The sequence below is a fragment of the Tamandua tetradactyla genome, chromosome 2 (genome assembly GCF_023851605.1).
Source record: "Tamandua tetradactyla isolate mTamTet1 chromosome 2, mTamTet1.pri, whole genome shotgun sequence".
Taxonomy (NCBI): domain Eukaryota; kingdom Metazoa; phylum Chordata; class Mammalia; order Pilosa; family Myrmecophagidae; genus Tamandua; species Tamandua tetradactyla.
In genome coordinates this window covers 109,895,832-109,912,514 of record NC_135328.1, presented here as the reverse complement: position 1 = coordinate 109,912,514, position 16,683 = coordinate 109,895,832, and the positions used below count along the sequence as shown (strand labels likewise).

Below are 16,683 nucleotides of genomic sequence, written 5' to 3'. Positions count from 1 at the left end.
GGGGCCAGTCGTTTTGTGTTAACACTGAGTGTGACTGGCCACCAAGAAGATGTGCCTTAAAGATTCCTGCTAATAAGCTGACAAATGTCAAAGTGTCTCTGTACTCACTCTGTCCTCCCAGCCTTCTCTTTTCATCAGAATGGGGAGATTTGACAATTATATCAGTCTTTCCATTCAGAATTACCAAAGGTCTATATGCCATGTGCAGAAATGCTATTGCTGTGTTTCAGAAAATAGCTATCTGAAATGGGAGCCACAGGAAGTCATGAGGACTTAGAGGAAACAATTCCCATTGGAAGTGCAGGTAGACTAGAAAGCCAAGAAGCTTTGGCGCACTGGTGGATTGAAGCTGCATAGGGCCATGGCCTTCTGTGTAAACCACCAGCTGTCTCTAAAAAGACTTACTGGGCAAAGATGTTGTGGTTAGAGAATCCTTGTCACCAAAGCTGATTCTTTATCAGTATTTTAAAATGTTGACTTAAGAGTAGGGTTCGTATGTCGACTATGGTACTTTATTAGCTGCGAGGTTTGATCTTAAATAAATTACTTCCACTTCCTAAGCCTCAGTTTGCTTAGCAATACAATTGGAGTGATGATATGACTTATATAACATGGTTGTTATGAGGTTTAAATTAGACACCTTGTGAAAGCACACAGAGCCAGGCACCCAAAATATTTGTGTACTCCTAACTGAAGGTACAGCAAGAGTGCTGAAGAGGGAGGATAAACTGAGGTGGGAAGGAAAGAGACCAATATCTCTGACAGTAGCAAGGACCCTGGGCTTTTGGGTATCCAGGCCTGGTTTAAATCCGAGCCCCACCCCTTTTTATAACATTAGGGATGTTACCTTAACTGCTTTAAGCCTCAGTACCTTCATCTATAAAAGAGGGATAACGGTAAATCTAGCCACAGCATCACTGTGAGATGGTACCCAGACACCATTTACCACAAGGCCTTATTCATAGTAATTAGTTCAACAAGTGGTAACTGTTGGTATGGCTTTAGGCTGGTTTGGGGACCCTGATTGAAATTCTGGGGTCAACATGTTGGTGGGCTTTATGCCTTCACATATTTGCAAAGCTAGATGTTGTAATCATGGTTGCCCTCTTTTAGTTCATATTAAGGCTTCATTTATTTTGCCTAAAAATAGTGACAAAGAGGAAAGAAAAGAGCTGCTTAGAAAAAGTCTGGTGTGAATATCTAGCACATCAGCCAGTGTCTGTGAGCAGAGCAGTGTTAGGCTTTATGCAGGGTGACTAAGGAAGAACCTTTACAGCTGTTTTATAGAATTCATTGGATGCACAACGATGACCTTGATTATTATCACCTCATCTTTTCCTCCTCTTTTAAAGGGCAATGACCCAACTAATTTACAGCCCTTATTCGAGGACAACCGTGAAGTCAGTACGTTGCTGCAGCTTTTGGTTGGCACGTGGTACCAAAGCAGCTTGAGGAACAATTAAAATTCCTGGGTGGAGATGGGGTTCCCTGTTTTCCTGCATTGCCTCCTTCCCTCTAGTATATCTATTGAAGAAAAATAGGGGAGGAGAATAGCCTTACAGTTTGGTGAAGTTTTAGAGGCTCCTTAAATGGTACTTATCTTCCTTGGAACCAGTTAAGAAACAGAGATGGCACAGGGACATGGAGAACAAAATGTCAGCTCTGTGAGTGGTAAAAGCTGTACTGGAACGTGTGGATTTAGAACTGTGGCCGGCGGGCTTTCTGGTAGTTCAGCTGTGAATACAATAGACGCATTTGCCGGCCAGGGCCGGAGACTGATCACTTGTAGACCCTGCCCCCCACCCGCAATGCATGGTGGAAAGCAGCCTCGCAAGCGGGCACTTTGTAAACAGACAGCAAGGGAGAGGGAGAGGCAATGGAGTAAAGCTTTCTTCGCAGCTTTTGCAAGGGAAAAGGGGAAGGAGTAGAGTAAAGCTTTCACTGCAGCTTTGACAGCTCTCACCACTCAGATCATCACCACTTCTCCTGCTGGGAGCGGTGAGTGAGGGGTTCAGGGAGAGACATTACATTATCCTGGCCCAGGGGTCTTATGCTTTTCTGTGTCATGCACCCCTTCAGTGGTCTGGTGAATCCTCTGGTCCTAATCACAAAGGAAATCAATTCTATTAAAACAGAGTTAGCAAAATATGTATAAGAATATGATAGAGTAATAATGTGTTTCTTTTTTAACACATTAATAAGAGCTGGCAGCAGGTCTAATAATTATCCTAATTTCAAAGTTGCAATGAGTGTTAGTGATGTTTTGAAGTATTTGCAACAACTGGAATGTGATATGAAAAGATCTGTGATTTCTATTGGTGACAAATACTGCTAAATGCCACTGAGGTTTGTTGCCCTCCTTCATAATGGAGGGAAGTGCTACATTTTGGTAAGGAATCGGTGAAAATAAAGTTAGAATTAATTTTTTACCTCATTCAAGTTCATAAATGCTCAGGTTAAATGCCTCTTAAGAACCCCTTGAGAGCAGTGGCTTTCAAACTTGAGCATGCGTCAGAATCACCTAGAGAGCTTGTTAAAACAGAGATTGCTGGGCCCATATCCAGTTTCTGAATCCATGAGTCTGGGTTGGGGCCTGAAAGTTTGCATTTATTTAAAGTCCTAGATGCTGCTGATGCGGCCAGTTTGGAAATCCCATTTTAAGAACCACAATTAAATGAAGGCCCTCCACGTAGAAAGGGGTAGAACAGGAAACGTGTTCTCACTTGGCATATCAAGTGTCAAACCATTGCATGTCAGGGGTTCCCCACCTGGTTTCCAGAGATAGCAGAAAAAATCAAGATGGATATCATGCACTCTAATTTAAGATGGAGCTTGTCACGCAGTGTATTGTCACCTACTTTATCTAGTTTAAGAGCCAGCTCACATCTCACTTCTTCCTTGATTCCTTCCCTAATACTCTCATGTCAAAGGGACTCTTCCCTCCTTCAAATTCCTCTAAAACTGTTTTAAGTTCTGTATTGAGCCCTAGGGAATACGTAGTATTATCTTGCCATCTTCCTTTTCTATAGTTATTTCCCTTTCTCTAACTAGACTTTATGCTCTATGGAGAGCCAGTTGCCACACTAATACTCATACTCTAGTAGCGTCCTGGATGTGGTAGACTTTAGGATATGCTTGTCAACTACGTTGTCTTGTGAACCCTCAGGTGGTTTTAGCCAGTCAACAGTACTGTGGGGCCATTGCATCTGGTACAAAGCACAGCTAGATCTAGTTGAGATGGCTATGAAGCAAGCAACAGGAAACATAATCCAAACTGACTTAAATGTAAAATGGAACTTAGTTCACGTACACGCATCTTCTGGTGCTCTTTGATGCTGAGATTTCTTGTGTCACCAGTCCTCTGTTTCCTTCTGCTTCTCCTTTGTATATTTTGTCCTTCTTTGTGCATTCATATTGGCCTCAGTCTGGAACCTCATTTTGTTAAGAGAAATGGCCACACTAGCTCTAGAACTCACACCTTGACTCCATGTCATCCAGAGGAAGAACCGCAGCCTCTTCTTGTAGCTCTCTCTAAAGCACCTGGAAACTTCTCTTCCAGAAACCCCTAGAAAGGCCCCTTTATAGCTCATGTATCCAAATTAGGCCACATGCGCACATGTGAAGATATCAGCTGTGGCCAGGGGAATCTTTTTATAGTCAAACTCTTTTCTTCATGAATGGAGAAGAGGCAATGCCTAGGGGAAGGGAGGAATGCATGGATTTTGGAACATAAAAAAAAAAAAAAGCAAGTATTTTCTAATATTATTTCTTCTATTTTAAGCTAGAAAACAGTTCATAAGCCAAAAGAGCAAGAACTTCCAAGGAACGTAATTTGCCCAGAACCCATTGCTTCAGACAGGTATGAACTTACACTATGAAAAAGCTATAGTTCTTATGGATGGCACCTTGGCAGTAGAAATCAGAAGACTTAGCATTGAGTATACTTTTAGCCATAAGAAGCTGAGATACCCTGCTTAGGAAGATATCATTCTGGGCTAGAGACTCTATGTTTAAAATGAGCAAGTGGCAATAGAAGATTTTTAGGGTCTGAGGCAGTTTTAAAACTTCTATTAATACAATCTGTTATTGTGTGTGTGTTGGTGAAAGGTGCTTATTGAGTTCTCTGTACTGGAATTTAAACAATGTCTATAATTCTTCTCTCTACGATGGGCAGAGAGCCTGGCCAAGAATCATTTTTAAGGAGGTAAAATTTGTCTTTGCTGTTCTCAATTTCCTGAATTGCATCTTCTTCTACATTTGGAAATAAACCTTTCCTTCTCATCTCAATTGTTCAGTGCTCACCAATTTCGTAACACCCCTCCCCGCCTCCAGCCACTCGGAGAAGTTTCTGAAAATTATTCACATTGAAGTATAAATGATAAGCCACCTATATACATGTCAATATTGTTACGGATGTAAGAAAATGTTAATTCAAAGGGCTGGCCTTCTGAGGTGGAATAATGGTGCTGAAGCAGACAAACCTAGTTTCAAATACTGGCTCCAAAAATTGATTAACTGTGTGACTCTAAATAATTGGCTTAACCTTTCTGAGCCCCAGTTCCTTCATTGTAGGATGAAAAAGATAATGCCTTCCTTGCAGAATTCTTTTAAGAAGCCATATATAATAGGTCATGCATAGCATTTGGCTCATAGAAATCAGTCAATCAATGGTAATCCTCTTTTCTAAAAGGAAGGGGGAGGATAGGTTTATGATTTTAGTGTGAGAATTCAGCCAGCTTCCATACTGGTGTGAATAATAATCTCCACTATTTACTCACTGCATGTCCTCATCTGACACTGTACATCTTGTAGTGGAAGAGTTTACTTCTAAATCCCACATTGTAGATATCTACCCTTTTTGGTTTCAAATACTTGAGCAGGAAGGATATTTCCCTCACTCATTATAATTAACTTGAAATTGTGTTAGTAACTCCTGCCAAATGAAGAGCTAACGTTAGTTGTTTGCCTCAGTGGTCACTAAGAAGGATATTAATTGGACTGACCACAGTGAGACCCCACTTATTTTCTCCTCTCAGTTTATACCCCTCTTTGGAGTTAGCTTTTATCTCCTTGACTTGTTAATAAGAATGTCATGTAAAATAGAATCAGAATCCCAATTCTAGTTGAAGTTCCGTAGCTTACAACTCTTGCTTCTCCCCTTGTCACTCTGGCCTGCCACTCCAGAACAGAGTGAAATTGGTCTGGAACCATCTGATCTTCACAAAGCTGTTTTGGTTGCACTTGATGATTGGTTTTCTCATAGAATGCTGCAAATTGATAGTCTGATTGTTTCTTCAAGTACCTTTCAATATCTCAAAGTCAGATACAGTGTTTGGAATCATCAGGATTATCCTTTCTCTTTTTATTAAAGTTTGGCAACTCATTTGTATTTTCCAGTCTTTGGGATTTTTGCCTGTACTCTAAAAGTTTTTATAACAAGATCAAAAACTCAAGTTATCCTCAGCTACTCCCTAGCTCCAATCCACAAATATCAAAGAGTTACAAGTTACATCAGTTTCACTTTTTAAATATCTTTCAAAGTGTTCTCCTTCTTGTCTTTCTAACTTTAATGCCTTAGTTTAGGTCTTTGATCATCTTTTATCTTTACATTTTATAGCTAATAATTGATCTTGTACCCAGAAAATTCCCCACAATACAGTCCATCCTCCTCCCTGCAGGCAAAAAACAAAAAAATAAAAATAAAATAAAACCCACAAACTAAAAAATCAGGACAACAAGAACAAAAAATCTAGTCACATTGTGACCATGCCAAAAGGTTTCCATTGACTCTCTAATGGCTGTAGCACAAGAAGCAAACTTCCTGGCATGGCAAAGAATACTCTTCAAAATCTAATTCTTGACCTCTTCTACCATTTCTCTCAAGTACCATAATCTCGAGTCATGCTAACATTCATTCCATTCACAAAGGTATGGTTACACAGGTATGTCTTCAGGTTTCTAAAAAACAAACAAACAAACAAAAAAACCCACCAGGAACTATGTTGATCCCTTAACTTCTGCAATACCTGAGACAGAATAGGCAGCACAATCACTGATCAGAGGATGAGCAACTCAGGCCAGATGAATTATGTTATCAGGTCCAACTCAATGAATATACTCCTTCAGCACTTTAAACTGTACTCGAGTAGAATTGGGCCTAACATATATATGGTTTTTTGGTCTCGATGTAATTATTTGATTCATTTTAACATGGTAAAACTGGGAGATGGTGCAGAAGAAGGGAGGATGGATGCCTGAGATGAGTGTGAAGGTATCAAATAAATTTCACTGGCCTCAAGATTGCATTCTAGGTCTGTCCAGTGAATCAAGAGTCACCAGTTTGAGCTATAGAATGGGACATTTAATGAATGCAAAAGGTCAAAGCAAATGAGCTAAAATGGAGGTTGAAAATGGCCTTATTCATTCTGCCCACCCATTAAGGAGAGGCCAGACTGAGATTTTCTAAGGATGCAAGGGTCTGGGACCTGAGTTAGTTTTGTCACTATCAAGATAACCTCATTCTACTGCAGACTGCGTTCTCTGCGGGGCTGTTAGGAGGTAGCTCAGGTTACAGAGGAATCAGGACACAGATTGATATGACAGTTTGAACCACGGGGCCACTTTGGCCACTACAAACACAGAAGGAAATTAGTGAAGCAGGCTCTTGTCAGTGTTAATATTAAAGCAGCTTAGCCCCTTTACTTGATGAGTGGGTGGCCTCATTTTATACTAATCTCATTAAACCTTGAACAGTTTAACATGATTCTACTCTGGATGTGATAAAGACAAAGGGTGTGGTGAAGATGTTAAAAATGGAATGCACTTCTGAGCTGGTAGAAGAGAATTTAGGAGGATGCCTAGGGCCTAGAATCAGGCTAACCATTCATTGGACTGTACCTCCCATCTCTTAGAGGCCCAGAGAGGAGAGAGGCTTTGTTTCTCTCTTCCACTTCTCTATAAATAGACAACTTAGGTGCAAGTGAGTTGAGAGGGGAATTCACAGTGGGGCAGAGATCCCAAAGGGGTGGGCTTGAGCTTCTCTGCCTGGAGTTCAGTCCTTGTTGTTACCTCTTAGAGAAGAAGCGTGGCTGCCTTTTATTCCCTGTGTGAACAGACTGGGTGCACTTGAAGACCATTGTCCAACTACCCTTGGCCCATCCTTACATAATGAATCCTCTTTTTCAGACTCTTCTCATAGTCCTAGTCCAGCCCTTTAATCACTGCAGTTGGTACTTCCCTGGGTCCTCTCCAAATCCTTCAAGCACAGATGGCTAACAAAACAAGGGCTTCCCCCAAAGTCCATAGGCAGCCTGATGGCTCAGCAAGAGAAAGAAAAGAAGAGAAAAAAGCAAACGAAGGCATGCAGGCGGCCATGCAGGGCAACTGCTCCCTGGTGAGAACCTGATCTATCATGAAGCTCCTTGGCATGGCTTACTGGATAGGCCGACTGGGATTTAGTCCAGAGTTCTCTCTAGGTGAAAAAGCAAGTTCTGCTTCAGACTGAGGAGGTGCCATTAAGTCATTTTCTTATTGCCTTTCAGACTGGCTCTGAACTATAAATAAACCAAGTGCTCAGGAGTAGCCACAGTGCTCACCGTAAGGCTATTTGCATCCCTGTCTCTTTCTGCATTCCCCTTATGCCACCACTCCATTTGAGAAACCCCACAAGGTTGGCAGGTCCACCACCCCTGCTGCCAATGTCAGTGCATTAGCACTTAGCTTAAGTGAACACACGGGGCAGGTAGACTCACAGCTTCCTCCTCCCCTCTCTCCTAATGGAAATGCTTCAGATAGAGAATGACACCACAAATATATTGCATATACTTACTGCATTAATCCTACTTTAGACTACTAGTCCTTGAAAATAGTAACTGTATTAGCTCAGATTTTGTTGAGTGGCCAGCATGGGCATATAATGCTGATAGTGACAATGAAGATAATGATGATAAAATAATAATAGCAATAACAGTTGTAGCAGTGGTGGTAGCAACAGCAGCAGCTTAGCATGTGTTGAAGTGCCTACTACCCTCTGTCAGGCATCAGGTCAGGTGCATTTCCGTTTTATACACTGTGTGTGTTATTTCTAAGCCTCATAACAATTCTGCAAGTTTTTCTAATCTTTAGTCAGAGGAAGGGAAGCTTGGGGCAATTAAAGTACTTGTCCTAAGGCACACACAGCTAAGTAGAAAATTCTGTTGGACTCCAAAGACAAGTGGACTTTCCATTCTTCCAAAATTATCTCTACATTTAACTTTATGTGGCAAAAAAGCCAGAAATGTTTAATTTAATTTTTACATTCATTTTAATTTTTTCAAAGCCATCCCGCTTGTCTTAAATTTCATTGGAAAAACATTGAGCCAATTGACTTCAAAATGTGCAATAGCGGTTTGGAAGCTAAGACCACTTTTACGGCAGGTTTTTAAACAATCATGACAGAATTAAAAATAGAACGTTTAATGTTGTGTCAGCTACAATGTCAAATGTATTTACTTTCTACTCATTTTTTTTCTTGAAAGCTCTAGAGATTTCATTGGTAATATAAGCAAATCAACATTCCAAAGGTTTGCATGAATTTAAAACTCCATTTCCTTCTCCATCACAATTTCTTTGGCTCTAGGAAGAACTGGTTTCTTTGACCTCATAGATCTACAGAATCTTGGCTTTACATGGTAAAATCAAAAAGGAAGGTCAGGCTTTGAAAACATTTACATAATCTGCATGGAACTGGAAAAGATTATCAGTCACATTTTGACCATAGGCAGAATCGAACCTGAATGTATTCAGATTATTAACCTAGTTACCCATCTAAGGTTTTTTAATCAATATGCTATCCATTGGACCATTTTGCATTATATCACCTTGGTTTGCCAGTATAATATTAGACCTGCCAATCCCCAAAGCTTCATAAGATACCAGCCTCTGAGAAGTCAGGGAACTTAACGATATAATATCCAAAGAGGAAAAAATAGTATTAGAGATTCTCTAAACCTTGCCTTATAAAGTTAACAATGTTGATGGTGGAATCAGTCGTTTGATTTTTTGAGTAGAAATAACAATGTTTCCTATCCAATACTGCATCTGGAAAAGAGAATAACTAGGATTTATTAAACAATTTTATTAAGTGCTCATTATGTACCACATTCTTCTAAGTACGTGATGTACACTTTTTCTTTTGAATCCTATCAACAACCTATGAACAATTATCTCATCATCCTTATTTTGTATATATAAAAATGCCATTCATCACATATGTACATATAGGTATAAATACTCATATATAAATATATGCATATATATATACATGTATACATGAATATATTAAAAATACATATGTGTGTGTGTTACACACATATACGCACATACATATGATAAAACCAAGTTACAGCAGAGTTAAATCACAGTACTATAGTTCAGAAAAGATTGAGCTGGGATTTAAACTCAGGAAACTGAGCCTTGAAACCTCGGCTTTAACCCTCTTCCATGCTGCAAGTGCCCATGGAGCACAGAGGGCTAGTTCAGGTTATCAAAGAGGTTTTGGTTCTAGCAAATTGCAGATACTGAACTAATCCCAGTCTTCCTCACTGCATGGCACCAGTGTAGGTTCCCCAATCTCAGGAGACCTTGAATCTGTGGCTCCAGGCTTGAGCTCTGTAAATGTAGCTTCCCATGTGGCAGCTTGCCTAGCTTCTTGGGGGGAGCCTTTCTATCTCTACTAGAAATCCAGGATGATGGAACCATCCCAGAAATCCATGGTTCACGCCCATCTTCTTCTTTCAGCTGTCTTTAATGAGATACATGATGACTGACTTAATTAAGCCTGATCTGGAGGGAAGTGAAACCTGAGTCTGCAGATGCTGGCAATGGACACCCGACATTCACAGCTCGGGGGAACTGATGGCTGGATCTCTCCTTAGGAGAATTTGCCCACCCTCAATGCCCTTTTTCCCTTTACATAATCACACAAGCACACTGCCAAATCTTGTTGGCAGGTGAGACCCTTTTAAATCTGAGGTTAAATTGTCCAGTTAAATTGTACCTGTGCCCCCGAAACTCAAGTCACCTGCTGTTCACTAGCAGCAATGGTTTTCAAAAATGAGCTCCTTTTAATCAAAGAACACACTAATTAAGAAGGAACCTTCTGATGGCTTTCTGCATATTTTCACTGTTGGCAACAATCTACCCACTTAGAAGCTTTGTGCCTGTTTTCTGTTTCATAGCTCTCTGCCAAGGATGGACATGTCTTACTGATTGGTGAGGAAGATTTACATGAGACATATTCACACCAAAGAATGTTGCACTGAGAACCTGCACAGAAATTATAAGCTGGCTTAATCAAATCCATGGTGCCTCGGATGAAAAGGTCCAGAGAGGCACATACTATCATTTATAATTTAGCAGCATTATTTTATTATGATCACCTCTGTACTCGTAGGTTGGTCTCACATCCTCCTTGGCATTTTAAACAAAAAAAAGACACTTCCCTCCAATGTTGTTCCTACTTTCCACCAGGGCATGTTTTGTCTTGCCGCTTCAAGTCACATTTGATGTTACCTGACCTGGGATGTGGTATAACTTGACCCAATCAATAGATGAATCAAGAACAGCACTAGTGGCTCTCTGATGCAAAGCTGGGGTCCAGGGCTGCAGACTGCTTCTTGCCTTTGCCACAGTCCTTTATGTAACTGGCTAATGACAGGGCTAGGTATAACCTCATAAAATGTAAGACAGTTCTATGCATTGTTGTTTTCTTCCCCTCTTCTGATTAACCAGTCAGGGAAGCTGTGGATGAAATATTTCAATTGGACACACTCTAACTAATGCTATTTAGGGCACTCAGCACTGGCTGGATGATTTGCAGGGCCCAGTGCAAAATGAAAATGTGCAGCCTGTAGCCCCTTTTCAAACATGATTAAAGATTTCAACTTTGAGGTGGTGACATCAGAGATTAGGCCAAGCCAGGAGTCCTGCTAAGTAGAGCCCCTTGTGACAGCACAGGTCGCACACCCCGGAAGCTGGCCCGGTATGTATGCCTTATATGCCCACTGGGCTTTTGGTCTTGGGATCCTTTGAAGGGATCTTCCTGTGTCAGAAAAGTGTACCCTGCATGCTGGTGCACATTTCTGATGATGGTCTATCATGCCAGACACAAGAGGGAGAAGAGGAATGTCATTACCCTGCATTCAGGGATATTTCAATCGGTGCTGATTGCTACTTCTCCTTAAAGCACAGCAATTTACTGCGCAGATTCTGTAGTGGAGGGAAAGGCACCCACTGCTGTTTCCCACCTCTCTCTCTACCTCTCTCTCCTCCTTGCAACAGTTCCTTTATTGCCTTTCTTCTGTTTTGGTTTGGTTCATAGTGCTTTGGTCAGAGATTACTTCCTTTACACTTTTACACCGCCACTTTTCTTCTGCACTGCATCTCCCTTGTCTCATTTTGTTTTCCTAGTCCTCTGCAAAATGGCACAGCATATTATATAACACCAATTAATTGGTGCAATTTATGAACTCAGAGAACTGAGCTCTTTCCTTTGGGTTTTAAGTTTGTGTGTGTGTGTGTTTACACCCACCTACAAACACATTTTGCAAGCTGCAAATGAACTTAAAACAAAATTCATTTGGTATATAAATACATGGCCTTGAAATTTGTTGAAACCTCCACAAATTCAGTTTACATGAAACAAGAGAAAAAAATCACAGAGAAAACGGAGGAACAAAACAGGCCTTTAAAGCAAATATTTTGCCCTTCAAAGAGGTTGGTATAATGGACCCAGGTGTCTGTTTTAAAACAGGTGAAGTCCTTGGTCCTCTTAGAATTGCCCACGTCTTACACCAGCTGGCACCAGAGGTGTTGCTCTGAGATGCCTTGGAAGCAGCAACCCTGCCTTTAGAGATCTGGAATAGAAATTACCCAATTAAGATGTAATGGCTCTCCAGCCTTCCCAGGCTGTGAATGAGCAGAGGCATATTTACAATCATGGAGTGCCATAAAATTTTATCCAGTTATATCAAATCAGCAGAGCTCAATTAGCCAGCACTGTCCTGATGAGGCTCCCCACAAGCACACATGCAGGCAAGGGTGGCAGGACTCACGGCCTGGCTAGAACTGCCTGGGAGTTTTGACTGAACTTTCTGAGTTGGTATTGGAAGGTAATGATGATATAGAGGGTTTACCCATGATACATATCACCCTGTCCCCAGAGAGAGTCCTCTGATCAAAAGCAAGATACATTTTCAAAGAAAGCATTATCTAGAAGGCCTATGTATTTCAACATATATTCTGGTTAAAGTTAGCATATACTCACTTTTTAAAGGTTCTTATGTTTCCAATGGTTCTGAGGTGACTTGGTTTTAATCATTTAATTCAATCATGCTTATCTCGAGAATTTCATCTGTTCGAAATATGAACATTAGCCACACTTATGAAGGCCTAAAGACTTCTAAGTAGAGTCTTTTGTGTAGCCAAAGAGAAGAGATGATTGTGGGCAGCTGGTCTAATTGTTGCTCAGAATCCCATTTTCTCTTTCTACTCCTCTCCCTTCCTCCTTTGCCTGAACAAGTTCAGGAAAATGGTAAATAACAACAATTCCAAGCCTGTGAAAAAGAGGCTTTCAGTCTTTTGTTTTTGATGAAAACAGGAGTACAGTTTGGTATGAATATAGTGCATTCAGTAATCCAAAGCATAAATCATCTCTTTGAGTATACTGCTCAGAAGTTACAAAGGTGGCTTCTCCCTGCCAAGATGAGAAAAGCAACAGCATCTGAAAGGTGAAGAGAGTTGTTTTCCCAGGAGTTGTGCCCCACAGAATAGTGAGTGTGTTTGTGTTTTTGGGTGGGGAGGGAGGGTGCAGGAGAAGAGGAGGATCATGGGAGAGAAGAGGAGGATCATGGGAGTGAAGAGGAGGATCATGGGAGAGAAGAGAAGGGAACACAGACAGTCCAAGAGGTTGCTCCAACATGCTCTGCGGGATTTCACCTTTTCTGTAAGCCTGCTTATATTTTGCCAATCTGTATTTTAAAATTATAATTTCCTAAACCTCCATTGTCCAATACAGTAACCACACTAACCACCTGTGACTCTTGAGCCCTTGGACTGTGGAGGTCCAAATTGAGAGATACTATTCTAAGTATAAAATCCATACAGGATTTTGAAGACTCAGTAAGAAAAAAGAGTGTAAAATGTGTCATTAATAGTTTTCATGTTGATTACATGTTGAAATGATAATATTTTGGATGTATTGAGTTAAATAAAATATTTTCCTAAAATTAATTTCATCCTATTTCTGTTTACATTTTCAGGTGGCTGTTAGAAATACTGAAATGACATATATGGCTTCCATTGTTGTCTATTGGGCAGTGTTTCTGTAAACATTTCAGTGCCTGATAAGTGTGTGGAGAGGGGAGGAGTGAGTATTAGAAGGTGGGCTGTGTAGTTCCCGTCCACATATGTATAATTCTTTGATCCAGTTCCCTAATCAGGCCAAACCTTCTCACTTGAATATGCCTAGCCTGGGAAGATATGACACATTCTAGAAAGGACTTTCTATGGTTGTCAGTTTCTCCATGTCCTGTAATCCTGCAAAGGAAAGATATTTACAAGGCACTTATGCCTGGCAGCTCTCTTATCTTTCTTAAAATATGGGTGAGGGACTGGTTCTGTGATTGAGCACAAAATGAGAGCAGCTCTTTCACATCATCTTCCAAGCAGGTGGTATTATGTGCCAGGCTATTTATACAGCGGGTCCAGACCCAAACAGGGAAAGGGGAAAATAAAAAAAAAGACCAAATTTTTTATTCAAGATGCTTGATTTCTGCAGGAGCATACAGAGCAGGAATAAAACATTTGGTGTCACAGCAGTTCATTATCTAAATCCTTTGTAATTGCTCTAAGGCAAAGATAAAAAGTGATTATATTGTTAATAGTATCTTTTTGTATATGTGTAGCTTTTTGTAATTTAAAAAGCATGTCCTCCACTATCATCTGATCTTGTCTGAGGATTCTGTGACAAAGATGGTTTTATTTTCCTTTGCAAATGAGGAAACGGAGGCTGCCTGGCAGTGTCTAGAAGCAGAACCCCAGCCTCGAAGTTGTGATTCTGGTAGCATTTCATCCTCGCTGCTTCTTATAGTTACAGTTTGGTTGGTTTCAGTTAAAGGTACTTTAAGATGTTCTTTCCCTCAAAGGTCACTGAATTCTTAAGGTAAGAAACAATGAGCTCTTGGTATGTCTACCTAAAGTCCCTTGTCATAGCTGTATCACTTGAAATCAACTGGATTCACCCAGGATGATAAATGTGATGCAGGTTTGACCACCAGAATGGGTTAATTGTGAACAAATCAGGGGCTGACCAGAGAGCCTCAGTTAAGAGAAGTGGTCCTAGCTTAATTGAACACCATAAGTACATGGAACCTTGAGTAGGGCATGAGATTTTGTAGGTTTGTCCAGAATGATGCTTCCATAAATATCAGAAGGATTTGAACAGTGAATAAAAAAGCATTTGCAAAGTCCCCTTGGGGGAATGGTGAGAAAGGGGGAAAATTCAACTTCCGCAAGTGGGGAATTCTCGATATTCTAACAAGCAGTGGGACAACCAAAGCAATAGGCTGAGCCCCAATCTTGGTGTTTGTTCATATGAAACTTAACCCTGCAAAGGATAGGGTAAGCCTACTTAAAATTAGGCCTAAGAGTCACCCTCAAGAGAACCTCTTTTGTTGCTCAGATGTGGCCTCTCTCTCCAGCCAACACAACAAGCAAACTCACCACCCTCCCCCCTGTCTACATGGGACATGACTCCCAGGGGTGTGGACCTTCCTGGCAATGTCAGACAGAAATCCTAGAATGTGCTGAGACTCAGCATCAAGGGATTAAGAAAACCTTCTCAACCAAAAGGGGAAAGAGAGAAATGAGACAGAATAAAGTGTCAATGACTGAGAGCTTCCAGAGTTGAGAGGTTATCCTGGAGGTTATTCTTATGCATTAAATAGATATCACCTTTTTAGTTAAGGTGTAATAGAGAGGTTGAAGGGAACTGCCTGAAAATGTAGAGCTGTATTCCAGTAGCCATGTTTCTTAAGGATAATTGTATAATGATAAAGCTTTCACAATGCGACTGTGTGATTGTGAAAACCTTGTGTCTGATGCTTCTTTTATCTACCTTATGGACAGATGAGTAAAACACATGGATTAAAAATAAATAAATAATAGGGGGAACAAAAATTAAAATAAATTTAGTAGATTTAAAAAAAAAAGACCTGAATTTGTAATTTTCCTGTTTTTACATGGAAAATAAATTCATTGAAGCTTCTCTTGGAAATAAAATTTGACTGTTTCCTGTAAAAAAAGAAAGAGAGACTGTCCTCAAAGATTAGCAGGCATCAGTACCACCTCGAGGAGTTGTTAGAATACCCACTGTTGGGTATCATCTCTAGAGATGCGGATTCAGTTGGTCTAAGGTGAGGTGGAAGTACTCGCTTCCAGTTCTGCTGTTGCTGAGACCCACTGCTTTTGGGCATACAGCCCCGTGTTCACCACATGGCAGGTATCCATAGGAACAGAGTGCATAGAACCACAGTCAATGAAAATGGATGCTTAGAAGTTGGGTTTACCCAGAGGAACTTTTGGGAGCAGAATACCCTATATTAGTGGATTTCTGGAATACAGGCAGTTTAGGAAATTGGGGCAGGACACAATGGGAGGGAGAGGCCAGCAGAGGCATGTGTGTGAAGAAAGGAGAGGGAGAGGAAAGGAGAGAGAGAGTAATTTAAAACAAAGAACCTTTGATAGCTGACTTACCAGAGAATAGAAGAGCAAATCAATAGGGCAGCTTCCTGTTGTACACATATTAAGAATAATCAAACAATAAAAAGTTCATTAGTTAGCTATTTAAATGTTTGCAGTATTTCCCTTATGAAAGGAAATGATCATTTATCATCATGGTTGAAGTCACTTTAAAAGTCTAAATACACAGTGACCCAACTGGCAGTGCAGGCAGAATCTCTTTCCTCTACAAATTGTGACCAAGCAATAGAACTTCAAAACAGCCTTTTATACAAACTTCTATTCAGGAAATGCAATTACCACAGGCATTTGTCCTATGACATCAGTGTTAAGTAAATAAAATAGATCACGTAACTGCCTTTCCCAGCAGCATAGGGCAAGGGAGATAGTTCCCCATTCTTATAAAATGTTCTCTCCTATCTCTTTTTTTCGCTCATACTCTCATTTGTTTTCTCCATGCTATTCTAAATATCAACAGCAAGAACAAAAATTTATGGAATGACAAATATTATGTAGCAATGGTAGTAAATTAAAATTCAATTACCCAAATTACATTAACAAAAAACCCTTACTTTAAGAAAAACATCCTCTAATTTAAATTTGAGATAAATGACATTTTCAGTGAAATGATTTTTGAGGCATTAAGTTGTTCTTAATGACACAGTGAAACAGATAATTATAAGGCAACGTGCCACTTTGGTGAGTAATTTTCCATTTAAGGGAGAACAAGAAGCCAGATTTCACGGGAAGAGTTTTCTGATACGGTAGTTTGAGGCAAAGAAGTAAAGTTGTATCTGGCCCCTGGTTGTCCTGAATTCATCTCTGAACCCACATTGCCCTCACTTGCACGGTCTCAGCACAATTTTGGAATAGGATTCCTTTTTGCCCTGCTCAGTTAAAAGTTGG

The 16,683-nt window shown here is 40.4% G+C and overlaps 1 long non-coding RNA gene across 1 annotated transcript in view; it reads right to left on the bottom strand.

Annotated features, from left to right (window-relative positions):
* The window catches only part of LOC143661421 (uncharacterized), a 207,421-nt gene extending 194,582 nt beyond the window's left edge, over nucleotides 1–12,839 (bottom strand). The window contains exon 1 of the long non-coding RNA XR_013164574.1: nucleotides 12,305–12,839. This is a non-coding gene — a long non-coding RNA (uncharacterized LOC143661421). The remainder of the gene's footprint in view (nucleotides 1–12,304) is intronic.
* Between the last annotated feature and the right edge of the window lie 3,844 nt (nucleotides 12,840–16,683).